The following is a 15,538-nucleotide window of genomic DNA, read 5'->3' as shown; positions in this document are numbered from 1 at the left end:
TTAACGCCGTTCCTTTAGCGACAGTGTGAAGTTAACCGCGGCATTGTAAAAAGCGACCCGCGGCCATTTTTCGCCCCGACGGCTGTGGCAGCATCCCCAGGGTGGTGTGATCGAAACTGGGGTGCTTGGCAACGTGTACTTAACGAGGGTCGCGGCGTCCCGGGGATTGCGCGATCCCCTTTTGCGACCTCCTGACGAGCAAAGGCAGTGGGGGCGGGGAGCCCGATTCACTGAACGACCGTGCTACTGAACAACTGCAGGGGTTCACTTAAGGACGGTGGCAAGAATGGCTGTCAAACGAGGCCAAACTCTGCTAACAAGGGTCTCGCTTAGCAAAGGAAAATTGGGGGGGCGGCGGTCGTAAGTCAAGGACTCGTTGGGAGAAGAGGGGAAAGCCTTTGGAGAGCCCAGCTGCTGTGGTTCCTGGGGTCCCCGACCTGCTGAGTCCCGCCAGCTCATTCCGATCCAAACTTCCTAGTCTTTTTAATTTTATTTTTTTTTTTTAGCCGGCAGCGCCCAATTTTCATGGCGCAAAAGTCCTTAAGTTGCAAAGGAGAAAACGGGAGAGTCGCTTCTAATTCCCCCTGCCGGGCTTGGAGACACGGTGGCTCAGTGTGTTAGGACGCTGAGATTGTCGATCAGAAGGTCGGCAGTTTGGCGGGTCGAATCCCGAGTGCCGCGTAGCAGAGTGAGCGCCTGTTACTCGTCCCAGCTTCTGCCAACCTAGTAGTTCGAAAGCACGTAAAAATGCAAGTAGAGAAATAGGGACCACTCCGGTGGGAAGGTAACAGCGTTCCATGCGCCTTTGGCGTCTAGTCATGCCGGCCACATGACCATGGAGATGTTCTCGGACAAGCGCTGGCTCTTTGGCATATATATATATATATATATATATATATATATATATATATATATATATATATATATATATATATATATACACACACACATACACATATACATATATATATATACATATACATACACATACACACATATATATACATACACATTACATATACATATACATACATACATATACATATATATATATACATATACACACATACACATATATATATACATACACATTACATATACATATATACATATACATATACATATATACATATACATACATACATATACATATACATACACATACATACACATATATATACATACACATTACATATACATATATACATATACATACATACATATATATATATATATACATATATACACACACACAGACAGTGTGTGTGGAGCTGTTTGGCCCAGAGCGAGTCTCCTGGTGCTTCAAATGGATCTTTTGTCTGCCAGCTTCCTTCCCTCCTTCCTCTTTTCCCTTCCCTCCTTCTGTTCTCCTTCCTTCCTCTTTTCCTTCTTTTCTCTTGGTTTTCCTTCCTCTCTTGCTTCCTCCCTCCCCTTCTCTTTTCCTTCCCTCCTTTCTCGTTTCCTTCCTTCCCTCCCCTTTCGCTTCCGCTCCCTCCCTCTGCTTTTCCTTCCCTTCCTCTTTTCCTTCATTTCCCTTCCCTCTTTCTCTCTTCCTTCCCTTCCTCTTTTGCTCCCTCCCTCCCTCTCCCCTTCTTCCTTATTTCCTTCCTTTCTGTTTTCCTTTCGCTCCCTTCCTCTTTTGCTTCCTCCCTCCCCTTCTTTTCCTCCCCTTTTCCTCCCCTCATTTCTCTTCCCTTTGTTTTCCTCCCCTCTTTTCCTCCCTCCCCCTTTTGCTTCCTCCTTCCCCTCCCCTTTTCCTCCCTCCCTCTTCCCTTTTTTCCTTCCTGTTTTCCTTTCGCTTTCTTTTGCTTCCCTTTCCCCGCCAGGCATCCTTCTGAACCCCAGCCCGAGGCTCCAGGAGAAAGAACTGCTGGCCTCGATGGCTGCCTTGGTGGCCTTTCTTGGCAACCGCCCACCCACCCACCCACCCACCCAGGAAAGGAGCTCGGCGGGTGTTTTATTGACCTGGCTGCACAAGAAGGATCAGATTGGAAGGAAAAAAAAAGAGTCTCTGCAGGGTGTCTCGGTTTGAAGAGGTGCGGCCTCAATGGACCTTTCTCTGGCACAAGCCCCCCCCTTTCTTAAAAAACACCCCCCACCCACCCCGGATTTTTGTTTCAGGGCTTCGCATCTTAAAAGAGGGTTAGGAAAAGCAGCCAAGATCAGAGACTCTGAATGTGTAGCTCTTATCTGCAGGGGTCCTGGGGGGGGGAGGGGGAGAAGAAGGGGGAGGCCTGGGACTATGAGCCCCCTCCTTGAATTGCCAGTGGCTTTAGGGGTTAGGGCTCAGTGGGTTAGGACACTGAGCTTGTCGATCAGAAGGTCAGCAGTTTGGCGGGTCGAATCCCGAGTAGCAGAGTGAGCGCCTGTTACTCGTCCCAGCTTCTGCCAGCCTAGCAGTTCGAAAGCACGTAAAAATGCAAGTAGAAAAATAGGGACCGCTCCGGTGGGAAGGGAACAGCGTTCCGTGCGCCTTTGGCGTCCAGTCATGCCGGCCACATGACCACGGAGACGTCCTCGGACAAGCGCCGGCTCTTCGGCTTTGAAACGGAGATGAGCACCGGCCCCTAGAGTCGGAAACGACTAGCACGCATGTGCGGGGGAAACTTTACCTTTACCTTTATAGGAATGGGAAGGGGAGAGGGGGGGAAGAAATGGGGAGGAGTGGAGGGGGAAGGAAGGAGGAGAGAAGGAAGGAAGAAGGGAATTGCAAAGGAAGGGAAGAAGAAGGGAGACTTGGCAATGGGCTGGATTGATGGAGAGGGGAGGGGGAATGAAGGAACGAGGGAATGGGGCAGACTGATGGAAGGAAGGAACAGAAATAGAGGGAAAAGGGAAGGAAGCAAGGAAGGAGAGGGAAGGGATGAAGGAACGGGAGAGCGGGATGGAGGGAAGGAAGGAAGGGAAAAAGGGAAGGGACAAGGAACAGGATGGAAGGAAAGGAAAGGAGGAAGAAGAAAGAATGAATGACAGCAGCACACATTATCAATGTAATTGCAATGTACATAAAAGTTGGGTGGGGGGGATTTTCTGCAATTGGCACCGCCCTGACTCCCCTTCCCGGAGCACTCTACCTGCCAAAATGGATCTGGATGATGGGATGGCGTTTGGGCGCTTCCACACCTACTCCCCAGTACATCTCCCACCTACCTACCACGCAGACCTGGGCCGAAAGACAAAAATCATTTTGCCCCACAGGAGGAGAAGTCCTCCAGAACCCAGCATCTCCTAAGCCACCATCCGACCAAGCAGCCAACGCCCAGCGCCAGATGTCTGCTCGGGAACTATGGTTTACCCGACACACACCTTGCAGGTTTGTTTGGCAAACCCAGTCAGGTGAACCGTGGACCAACCGGTCGCCTCCTGTCCTGGCCCAGTTCTATCATTTTCTCTTGGCTTCGTGTCCACCTAAGCTTCAAGCACGGATCCAGTTGTCCACCAGGAGACGTCTTCCCACGGTGGCATCATTTTGACCTGCTCGCCAGATTGCGGATCTCTGGATCGAACTCGTGGTCCCCGTATTTAGCTTGCTTCTAATATTTGAGGGGGGGGGGTCCAAAAAGAGGAGGGGGTCGACCTCTTCTCCAAAGCGCCCGAAGGCAGGACAAGAAGCAACGGATGGAAACTGACCAAGGAGAGAAGCAACCTGGAGGAATTTCCTGACAATGGGAACAATTCATCGGTGGAACGGCTTGTCTGAAATGGTACAGGGTTTCCTGCCTGAGCTGGGGGTTGGACTAGATGACCTCCAAGGTCCCTTCCAACTGTTATTCTTCCTCCCTTCCTCCCTCCCTCCCTTCTCCAACACTGGAGGTTTTCAAGAAGAGACCAGACAGCCATTTGTCTGAAATGGTATAGGGTTTCCTGCCTGAGCTGGGGGTTGGACTAGATGACCTCCACGGTCCCTTCCAATTCTGTTCCTCGATTGGAAATGTTGCTTCCTGGCCACTTTGTGGACTTTTAACTCTCAGAATTCCCCAGCAAATTAGGCCAAATTCTGGGAGGTGAAATCCTGAAAGCTGTTTTTGACGTCCCTGATCCGAAGCCCTTCGGGCCTCGTTCCCCCAAAAGGCTGGCAACTTAAAAAGGGGGATCCTTTACGCCCACCCCCCAAACGCACAACCGCACACACACACCCCCTCCCTGGTCGTGTCCCCTTTCCGAGCAAGCCGAGGGACGACGCCGAGCCTTATTTCGAAGAAACTTTATTCAACACTCATTCGTAAAATAGCTCTTGTATTCGTAGGCTTTCGTAGTTTCGCTTCCGTTTTTCCTTCTTCGCTTCCTTACTGTCTCTTAAATTTTAAACGACGCGTGGTTTACATTCGGCAAAGTTCAAGAGCAACAACATCAAAGTGCATTTTACAGACAAAAAATCCACCCCCACCCCGGTGTTTTTTTTTTAAAAAAACAAACCACGATGGTCTCCTGACAGACACCCCCCCCCTAAAACTCCTTCCCAAGAGGGTGGCCAGGATGAATGAAATGGATGGAGGCGTCTAGTCGTTGCTTCCCTTCAGCAGGTGGGAAAAACAAGACACCTGCCTACATCTCACCTGTCTGAGCCTCATCCTTTGCCCATCCACCTCTGGAAGCCAGCTGCTTCCCAAAACGGGCACCCTCCAGATGTTTGGGGACCACGGGGGGGGAGGAGGGTTTCTGGGAGTGAGCCCGGCACATCTGGAAGAGGCAGAAGAGGATTAGGCTGGCCTTAAGATGGGGTGGGGGAAAAAAACAAACAACAACCCTGCTCCAATCTGCAAGTTGCAAAGACCTTCCTCTTCACAGTCAACCTCACTTCTCCTCCCAAAAAAAAAAACAACCCTGGTTCTCACAACCCAGATCTTCCCTCCAAGCGAGAGTTGTGCCCAGGTTTGGGTTTCGCACGCACGCACGCACAGACACCGATTTTGTCCACATTTTCTTTGAAGTCCTAAAAGCGGACCCCATTCGCTTAAAAAAAAACCGAGACGGGGCCGCCGATATTGGGAACGATTCCAATACAGGTAAGTCCTCGGCTTGCGGCCGCAATGGAGCCCCCCATGTTTCTGTCGCTAAGCGGGACGGTTGCCCTGGGAGTTTGGCCTCGCCTTACGCACTTTCTTGCCAGAGTCGTTCAAGGAATCGCTGCGCTCGTTAAAGTGAGTCACGCGGTCGTTAAATGAATCTGGCTTCCCTCCCCCCCACCCCGAGGAGGGAGTTTGCTTTCTCGGAAGGTCGCAAAAGGGGTGGATCGGCTGACACACACACACACACACCCAGGAGCACGCCGCGACCGTCGTAAATACGAGTCAGTTGCCAAAAGGGGGAATTTTGATCGGGTGACCACAGGGGATGCCGCGACGGGCCTAAGTCACATTTTTCAGGGCCGCTGCGACTTTGAACGGTCGCTAAGTGAACGGTGGTAAGTTGAGGACTCCCTGCAAAGTAAATAAATAAGAAATAAACAATTCGGCCACCAGCTGTACATGGATGGGTTTGAAATGGCAGTTTTCCCCCCGACATCCTCACCTACAATTGCACCCCTGAACAATGACGACCGCAGCAATAATTTACTTTTGTCAAGAAATTTAGGGGTGCAAACCTGTTTGCTTTGGGGTGGGGGTAGAGGGGGGGCCTGTCTGGGCAAGGGGCTCTCCAAGGAGCCCAGTGAATGACACAAGCCCAAAGAAGAGGGGCACCAAAGGACATCCAACTGGAAGGAAAGGCGGGCATTTTCGGGATCCTTGTGGATGGCCGGCAAGTCAGTTTAATAAATAAACTTAGCAAATAAATCCATGTAATAAACAAAACGCAGCCGACAAACACATGTAACGCCCAGGAAAAGTAAAGAAAGCAAATTTAATAAATATAACAAATTTAGCAAATAGAGAGTTCAATTTAATAAATAAATATAGCGAATAAACAAAGGAAATAAATAGAAAAATAAACAGCGAATCCGTCGAATAAATAGGAAAAAATCAACCAATCAGTTGAATAAACAGGAAAAGTAAATTCATTGAATGAATCGGAAAAATGTAGCAAATCAATTGAATGAATCGGAAAAACGAATGTAGCAAGTCAATCGAATAAATCGGAAAAAGAAGTACATTTAAGAAAGCAAATATTTTTTTTTAAAAAAAATAAATGTAACAAATCGATTTAATAAATGAATGTAGCAAACAGGAAAATAAATCGAATAAACACACGGATAAAACCAACCAACCAACAAAGAAAAAAGAAGAGCAAGATTCCAAGCACTTTCTCGTAATACAGCTCAGTGATTCTCAAGCTGGGCGACTTTAAGAGGCCTGGGCTTCCAACTCGAAGCTGGCTGGGGAATTCTGGGAATTGTAGCCCAGACTTCTTAAAGTCGCCAAGCTTGAGAAACACTGAACAGTTTAGCAAAAACAGAACGGTGTTGGCTAATCGTGGCTAAAGAGTAAACTTGCAGTTTATCTCTGATGCAACTACGTGAAAAGAGGCCCAACGGTTGAGTTTCTGGGATGCAGGATAATACCCCTTACGTTAAATTTTATGCAACCCCAACATTTGGGTGGGGAGGTCCTTCAACCTTCAGATACAGAGGGTTGGACTAGAGGACCTCCAAGGTCCCTTCCAACTCTTGTTATTCTACAAGGCTGTAACTAAATCTCAGCCTCTTACCGGCATGGGTGTCCACTCGGGTTAGGGGAGAAGAAAGACCTCACGGGTGTTGTGATGCACACAAAAGGAATTACATAACTTCTTAGTCAGTCCTCACACTTAGGACCAGTCCTCACACTTAAGACCATGGCAGCACGAGTGTGCGCACGCACACACACACACGCACACGCACACACACCCCCTCAGGGTCGCGTGATCAAAATTCAGGCAAGTGGCAACCCACAGGCTTCCTTGCCGGCTTCTGGTAGATTTGCTTAATGGGGAAAACTCGATTCACTTAATGACCGCATTCACTTAGCAACTATAGCGATTTGCTTGGACAACGGGGGCAAAAACATTGTAAAATTGGGGACTTAACAACCGGCAACAGAAATTCTAGCCCCAAGGATGGTTGTAAATTGAGGACAACCTGTAGAATGGATGAATAGACACAACAGTGCAGGCAGTCCCCAACTTATGACCAGCACCAGGACGGGAACTTCCATCACTAAGCAAGGCGCTCCTTGAATCAGGCCGCCCAGAGTCACCACCTAGGAGAGATGAGCAGCAGAGAAATTTAATAAATAAATGTGTTTATTAAACAAGCCAAACAGATCAATTTTACAAGCTTTTTTGTGGCACCGTGATTGAGCAAAATGCAACTTTCCGCGTACCCTTTGCTCGTTCCCAGGCTCCGCAACGGCTGGTCACGTGACCCCAGGGGGCAGAAACCATCCTAAATGCATCCCAGTGGCCTGGGGGTCCAAATTTTGATCACGTGACAATTCTGAACACTGCAATAGTCGTAAGTGTGAGGATTGGTCGTTGGTAACTTCTTTTGGTGCCGTTGTACCTTCGATTGGCCACTAAACAAATGCTCGTAAGTCGAGGGCAGCCTGTGGCAGGAGAAGCATCCTCAGGGCGCGTAGACTAAACCCACCACTAGAGGGCAACCAAGAGATGCAAACGTTCTCTCTTGCCCCATGCTGCCCTCTAGTGGCTGTATAGAGTTCTGCAGCTCAGAAGTGGCACCCGGCTGCAGATCTAACTTGAGGATGCTGCTTAGACGTCACGGCTGCCATCCCATCCATCATCCCCTGGAGTGACATCTGTTTTCCAGGCCTCAACCTGGCTTGTAGCCCTTTCCTCTGACTAACCTGAGGGTGTGGAGGGTGAGTCTGACCATCTCTGGGCTTAGAAAGCTCCATTTGCAAGCCAGGGAAAGATGATTTATGTAAAAGGTGGCTTGCCTGTTGTCATGGTGACAGGTGGGCCCCTGTTTTAACAATAGAATCAAATCTGAGAATTGCTTCATGTTCCTAAATAGGTGTCAGGCTGCTTGAATTTTTAATGTTTTCCGCTCCGTGTGAAACATGCAACACGGGGTACCAGAATATCGCCTAATCTTGAAATCTGGAATTTGGGGACTCTAGTTTGTGCTGGGAAAAACACAAAAACAGATAGATCTGCACTGACCTTTCCCACATAATTGCAAAAGAGGCATTTTGGGAGCATGAACATTTGCTGCAAAGGAACGGCAGGGCTTAACTTAATCGGAAGCCCGCAAAATTAATTTAAATTCGCCAGCGTCCCAATGTTCTCCACAGGGGCATTTTACCTATCTACCGCTCCAGTTAGAGAAAGATCACCATTCCGTTAACTTGCCTTTCCCCTTCCTAGTTGCTATCTTTGCTTTCTCTGTGTTTTATTTAAGATTCATTTCCGCACAGAAAAAAAGACACTTTTGCTTCTTAAAAGATCACTGGGACATTTCGGGGGTTTTCCCCGCGTAGAACTAAAGGTGTAGGGGCGATGTTTCGACGGAATCCCATCCGTCATCATCAGGCTGGTGGCTTCTGCTTCCTTCTTCTGGGAGAAGCATGTGGCTGTTTGTTCCTCTTTTTTAAACTGCCAGAGGGGGTGTGTTCTGTGGGTGGAGGTGTGCTCTGATTGGGTGGGGGAGTAAGTGTGTTCTGATTGGGTGGGAGTGTGTTTTGAATGGTGGGTGTGTTCTGATTGGGTGGGGGTGTGTTTTGAGTGGATGGGCTGGTCTCAGCTGCCAGCCTTAGACCTGAGCTGGTGAGTTGTGCTGCTTTTGTTCGTCTTCGTGTTTGTGGTGGTGCCATGTTTTTATAGTGGGTGTCAGTTTGCTTATTGTGTGGTTTGGAGGGGTTTAAAGTGGCTGATGTTGCAGCTGTAGTTAGGTTTCTGTTTTGTGGTTGTGCCAATCAGAGCACACCTCCACCCACAGAACACACCCCCTCTGGCAGTTTAAAAAAGAGGAACAAACAGCCACATGCTTCTCCCAGAAGAAGGAAGCTGAAGCCACCAGCCTGATGATGACGGATGGGATTCCGTCGAAACGTTGCGCCTACACCTTTAGTTCTACGCGGGGAAAAACCCGAATAACCAAAGATCCACATACGAACACCCGCGAAAACCTCAGAAAACAAATATATATATATATATATATATGTTAAATGTTTGTTAAGTATTTAGAATACCTTGCTAGGCCCCAAACCCTGGGCTGACTGCATCTTAAATACTTAACAAACATCACACACACACACACACACACACACACACATGTATATATCTTAAAAGCCAAACATACATACATACATACATACACTTTTCTTTCTTTCTTTCTTTCTTTCTCTTTCTTTCTTTCCTTTCTCTCTTTTCTTTCTTTCTTTTTCTCTTTCTCTTTTCTTTGTCTCTTCTTTCTCTTTCTTTCTTTCTTTCTCTTTCTTTCTTTCTTTCTTTCTTTCTTTCTTTCTTTCTTTCTTTCTTTCTTTCTTTCCCTTCCTTTGTTCATTCTTTCATTCCTTCTTTATTTCTGGCATGCTTTAAACATTTTCAGTCATTTATTGATCTAGAAAGACTATGAAGTGCTTTTCAGAAACCAAGCCTTTTTTTTCCTATCTCCCAGGAGCAAAATCTGAAATGATTATCTACCTGCAGCTTCTCACTGCATCGCTTCGTCATCAGTTTGAGGTTGGCAATTAATTTTAGCGTGCCTCACTTCCAACTTTTATCATTTTCCTCCTGGTCTTGGCTAACTGAGCCCTCAGCAAAATTGCAGCACAGAAATTCTGGCCACATCACAATTTTACATGCTCAGCAAGATCTAGAGTCCCCGAATTCCAGACAACCGTTCTGAGTACAGATAACCCTCGACTTACATTCATTTGTTTAGCAGCCAAACTTACAATGGCAGTGATAAAAAGTGGCTTATGTCCCTCAATATATGACTGTCCCAGCATCGCCACACTAACATGATCAAAATTTAAAGGCAGGGCAACTGGCATGTACATGTGACAGCTGCAGCATCTCAGCATTTCCGATCTTCCTAGCCAGCTTCCAAACAGCAAAACCAGTCAAGGAAGCTGGATTCGTTTTAACCACCACATGTGATTAAATGATTCACTTAACCACCATGGCAAAAAAAACCCGGTCATATAATCGGGCACAACCAACCTGCTTAACAACAGAAATTTTGGCCTCAACTGCGGTCGTAAATCAAGGACCACCTGTATACCAGCGTTCGACCAGCTTAGACGCCTTTGCAAAGGATTTTGGGGATTGTAGTTTGTCAACTGAAATTCGGGCCTCAAATATCGTCGTAAGTCGAGGACTACCTGTATTCACACCAGCTTTCTGAGTATCTTCCTCCTGGGAATCGTGGCAGTGCTTTCCAGAAACCCAACAACACACAAAAACGTGGACAAATGGATACCCCTGGAACCCCTTTTCTGCTGCATCCCACTTTTCAGCTGGGCAAAAGCGAGTTGATCTCGAACTCAGAGCTACAGAGGCCAAAATATGTCAAGCCTGGCATCTTATAGAGCAGGGCTCTTCAAACGTGGCCCTTTTAGGACTTGTGGACTTCAACTCCCAGGATTCCTCAGCCAGGCACAGTCATAAATCCAGGACCATCTGTAATCTACATTCACGCAAACACGCATTCATTCCTGCGCTTTCCTGTTTAAAGTGCCCCCCCCCCGCCAATCATCCGCAACTTGGGCAACAGCTGTGTTTCGTCCACCCAGATGGTTCCTTCCCCAATTATTTTGGCTTCCTTGACTGAATTCAAGGCCTGAGAGGGACTGAGTTCAAGGCCTGAGTTCAAGACCTCACTCTGAGTTGACCCATTTCTCTGGGTTGGCAGGATAAACCAGACCAGCCACTAACCAAGGAGCCTGGCTTTGTGTGTCTGTGTGTGTTGGTATTCTTTTGGCAGCAAGGAATGAGGTGGCATTCACTGCTGGAGTCCCATCCTGAGTGCTTATGCATAGGATGCTCAGCCTTCCTTCCTTCCTTCCTTCCATCCATCACAAATTCCAAGGCATCCAATCCATCCTAAATTTCAGGCCTTCCTTCCTTCCATTTATCTATCCATCCAAGCTTCCAGACCATCCATCCACCCATCCTAATTTCCTTCCTTCCTTCCTTCCTTCCTTCCTTCCTTCCTTCCTTCCTTCCTTCCTTCCATCCATCCATCCATCACAAATTCCAAGGCATCCATCCATCCTAAATTTCAGGCCTTCCTTCCTTTCATCCATCCATCCATCCATCCATCCATCCATCCATCCATCCATCCATCCATCCAAGCTTCCAGACCATCCATCCATCTAAAATTCCAGGCCATCCATCCATCCATCCTAATTTATTTATTTCTTTCCTTCCTTCCTTCCTTCTTTCCTTCCATCCATCCATCCATCCATCCATCCATCCATCCATCCATCCATCCATCACAAATTCCAAGGCATCCATCCATCCTAAATTTCAGGCCTTCCTTCCTTTCATCCATCCATCCATCCATCCATCCATCCATCCATCCATCCATCCATCCAAGCTTCCAGACCATCCATCCATCTAAAATTCCAGGCCATCCATCCATCCATCCTAATTTATTTATTTCTTTCCTTCCTTCCTTCCTTCTTTCCTTCCATCCATCCATCCATCCATCCATCCATCCATCCATCACAAATTCCAAGGCATCCATCCATCCTAAATTTCAGGCCTTCCTTCCTTTCATCCATCCATCCATCCATCCATCCATCCATCCATCCATCCATCCATCCATCCAAGCTTCCAGACCATCCATCCATCTAAAATTCCAGGCCATCCATCCATCCATCCTAATTTATTTATTTATTTCCTTCCTTCCTTCCTTCTTTCCTTCCATCCATCCATCCATCCATCCATCCATCCATCCATCCATCCATCACAAATTCCAAGGCATCCATCCATCCTAAATTTCAGGCCTTCCTTCCTTTCATCCATCCATCCATCCATCCATCCATCCATCCATCCATCCATCCATCCATCCAAGCTTCCAGACCATCCATCCATCTAAAATTCCAGGCCATCCATCCATCCATCCTAATTTATTTATTTCTTTCCTTCCTTCCTTCCTTCTTTCCTTCCATCCATCCATCCATCCATCCATCCATCCATCCATCCATCACAAATTCCAAGGCATCCATCCATCCTAAATTTCAGGCCTTCCTTCCTTTCATCCATCCATCCATCCATCCATCCATCCATCCATCCATCCATCCATCCATCCAAGCTTCCAGACCATCCATCCATCTAAAATTCCAGGCCATCCATCCATCCATCCTAATTTATTTATTTCCTTCCTTCCTTCCTTCCTTCCTTCCTTCCTTCCTTCCTTCCTTCCTTCCTTCCTTCCTTCCTTCCTTCCTTCCTTCCAATAAAGGCAAGCACACCCTGGGGCGACCTCCCCCCCCCTTTAAACACTGTGTAGGAGATCCATGTTAACCCCCAACCAGAAGCGACCTGGGTTCCAGATGCTGCTTGTCAGAAAAGTCAGACCCAGATGCCTCCTGATTCTCCCTTCCCCCTTTAAGCTTCTCACCAGAGGAGCTGAAAACACCCCAACCTCTCTCTGTGGGGTCAATAACATCTCACACTGAGTGGTGCCCTTTCCTTTCCAGTTGAAAGCAATCAACCCTCCGGTCCTTTTTCCTCTACCATTTGCAAAGCCATTTGATACAGCTTAGATTAATAAAGGGCGCAGATGCTAAATTACCCTAACTTTCAGCTAACGGCAACTCTGTGTGTGTGTGTGTGTGTGTGTGTGTGTGTGTGTGTGTGTGTGAAGTAAACTAGGCTCAGAAACAGGCTGTGAGTAAAAACAAAGGAACAGAAAAACAGTTAATAACCTCTGCTTTACAACATCCTTCCCTAAGTCAGCAATACTGACGTTAATCAGAATATCTAAGTTTTTTTCCTTTCCTTGGCAACACTAATAAGCCAGTTTTTCCTCATCTTTGGCAGCTTGAAGATGTGTGGACTTCAACTCCCAGAATTCCCCATTCAGTATAGTGGTTGGGGAATTTTGGGAGTCCACACAACTTAAAGCTTTCGAGATTGAGAAACATGGTGTAGACTAGAGCAAGGGTGTCCAAACTTGGCAATTTTAACACCTGTGGACTTCAAGTCCCAGCATTCCCCATCCAGCAGATTGGCTGGAGAATTCTGGGCGTTGAAATCCTACGCGTTTGGCTGGAGGATTCTGGGAGTTGAAATCCTACGTGTTTGGCTGGAGGATTCTGGGAGTTGGAGTCCACACATCTTAAAGGTTGAGAAACACCGAGTAGAGTAGGGATGTTCAAACCTGGTCACTTTAAGACCTGTAGAGTTCAACTCCCAGCATTCCCCATCCGGCACGACTGGCTGGGGAATTCTGGGAGTTGAAGTCCACGAGTCTAAAAGCGGCTAAGGCTGGACACCCCTGGTGTAGAGACTTTTTAAAAACATATACATATATATTGAGATTTAGCATAAAGATACGTCAAGGGACACAGTTCTTCAACAGTTGAAAGTTGACTTCAAAGCACCGTATTGAGTAGTGATGATAGAGAAGAATGCAGAATTAACCCCTTTTAAGCCAGGTTGGCTTGGTTTTTTTTAGGGGGGGGCAGTTAGTTTCCTCAAACTTGCATTGACATTAATGAGTTGGGGGGGGGGGGTTCTTAGGAAGGATGGGTTTCCTTCCCCCCAAAAAAAACCTTGGCACTGAAGGGAGATATCCTCTTAATGGAAAGGAAGGACCAACTTTCCTTTTTAGCCCTTTTTTCTCACCCCCCCCAAAAAACAGCAAAGTGTGGGGGGGTGCCCTAAGGTCAGAAACCAACAAATGGATGTCAAGAGTAAAACATGCATTCACAACTGAACATGAGCGCAAGCAGTCAATGCCACAGAATTGTCCACTTTGGGAACTTGGAACATGAGTGGACTTCAACTCCCAGAATTCCATAGCTGGGCATCTTTTAAGATGCTTGGACTTCCACTCTCCAAATTCTCCAGCTAGCATGCTTTTACCATGCATGGACGGCAACTCCCAGAATTCCCCCGTCATAGGATTTTAAGCTGCGTGAAACTTCAGCTCCCAGAATCCCCCAGCCGGCCCGTTTTTACAATGTTTGGACTTGACGTCCCAGCAATTCCCCAGCCAGCCGTGAGTTGAAGGCCCAAACGTCTGGAAGCATGCCGGCTGGGGGATTCTGGGAGTCGAAGTCCACCCGTTGTTCAAGTTACCGAGTTTGCAAAACAAAAAAAAAAAAAACACACCGCCGCAAAGAGTACCACAATTATGATTATGATATTTTTTTTTTAGAAAGAAAAACCGCAAGGACAACTCAACCATCCATCCGCCCTTCCAGAAATCCATTTTGCTTTCTTTGAGATTATATCTTCAAAGGTCCCTTTGGCTTCTGATCGGCCCTACCCTGTTTCTTTTCAAGCTGCCTGCCCCCCCCTCAACCCCCCCCCCCCGCCTTCTCCACATCTGGACTCCGGCACAAAAATAACCTTTTTGCCTTCTCCCAAGGGCTCCTCGCAAATATAACCCCACCCATCCCATTTTTCCCTGGGTTGAATCCCAACCCCCCCCCCCCCCGTTCTCTGGCTGGGAGACGGCACTATCCTTGCATCCAGTGGGCCCCCCCACCCCAACCCCCCCCAACCCCCCCCACCCACCCACCCAGAGAAGGAAGGGTACGGCATCCAGCTCGATTCACAGTTGCAAGGGGACACCCCTGGATTAATCAGGGGGAGCCCCCAACTCTTTCAATATATATATATATATATATATTTTTCAGAACCCCGGTGAGGTTCTCTGCAGAACCCAGACAATAACTCCCCCCACCCTGCCAAATAAATAAATAAATAAACAAACCAACAAATAAATAAAGGTGCAATGCTCAAATCCTTATCCTTCTTCTTCTTCTTCTTTTCTTTTCTCTTCTTCCTTTCCCCCCCACCCCCCCCACTAGTCCCTCTGTGCATCTGAGGCCCGAAGGAGGTCAAGGATTAAAGATGGATGCAATTGGTACCCGCGGCCTTTGACCTTTCCGGCTCTGGAAAAGACGAATGAGGAGCAAAAAAGAACAACCCCCCCACCCGAAACCCCCACACCCGGCGATCTTCGCCCCCCCCCCTCCACCCCCAAAGGAACCGCCTCACTAAGGACAGAGCTTTAGACACATGCTTGAATACATAAGCTTTCAAAACCTCTCCTGGGTTTGGTCTGCTGCTTTGAAATGCCTTCGGGGTGGGGTGGGGTGGGTGGGGTGAAAGAAGGAACTAGCTTTCACGTGCGGAAGGAAAGTTTCTGCTTTGGGGAGTTTCGGACGGTCCGGCTGCGTCGAAACGTTCGGCACGCGGTGATTGGGTTCTCGTGATCCGAAACGAGGCGGTTTGCAAATATCAAAACGTGAAACTCAGGAAGATGGCTTTCCCCGTCTCCCTGCGCCTGGTTAATATATATATATATATATATATTATATATATTTTTGCACTCTGAATTAACTTTTTTTTTTTTGCTGGTTTTGAGGCATCCTTGACTCTTCAGCCGTGCAGCCGGCGTGTCGGCTGAGGT

At 47.5% G+C, this 15,538-nt stretch overlaps 1 long non-coding RNA gene across 1 annotated transcript in view; it reads right to left on the bottom strand.

The window, feature by feature from the left end:
• Positions 1 to 9,298, bottom strand: part of LOC310643138 — a 366,287-nt gene extending 356,989 nt beyond the window's left edge. The window contains exon 1 of the long non-coding RNA XR_014493017.1: positions 9,257 to 9,298. This is a non-coding gene — a long non-coding RNA (uncharacterized lncRNA). The remainder of the gene's footprint in view (positions 1 to 9,256) is intronic.
• Between the last annotated feature and the right edge of the window lie 6,240 nt (positions 9,299 to 15,538).

Source organism: Vipera ursinii (assembly GCF_947247035.1).
Source record: "Vipera ursinii genome assembly, chromosome: 7".
Lineage (NCBI taxonomy): Eukaryota > Metazoa > Chordata > Lepidosauria > Squamata > Viperidae > Vipera > Vipera ursinii.
This window is presented reverse-complemented; position numbering and strand designations above follow the sequence as displayed.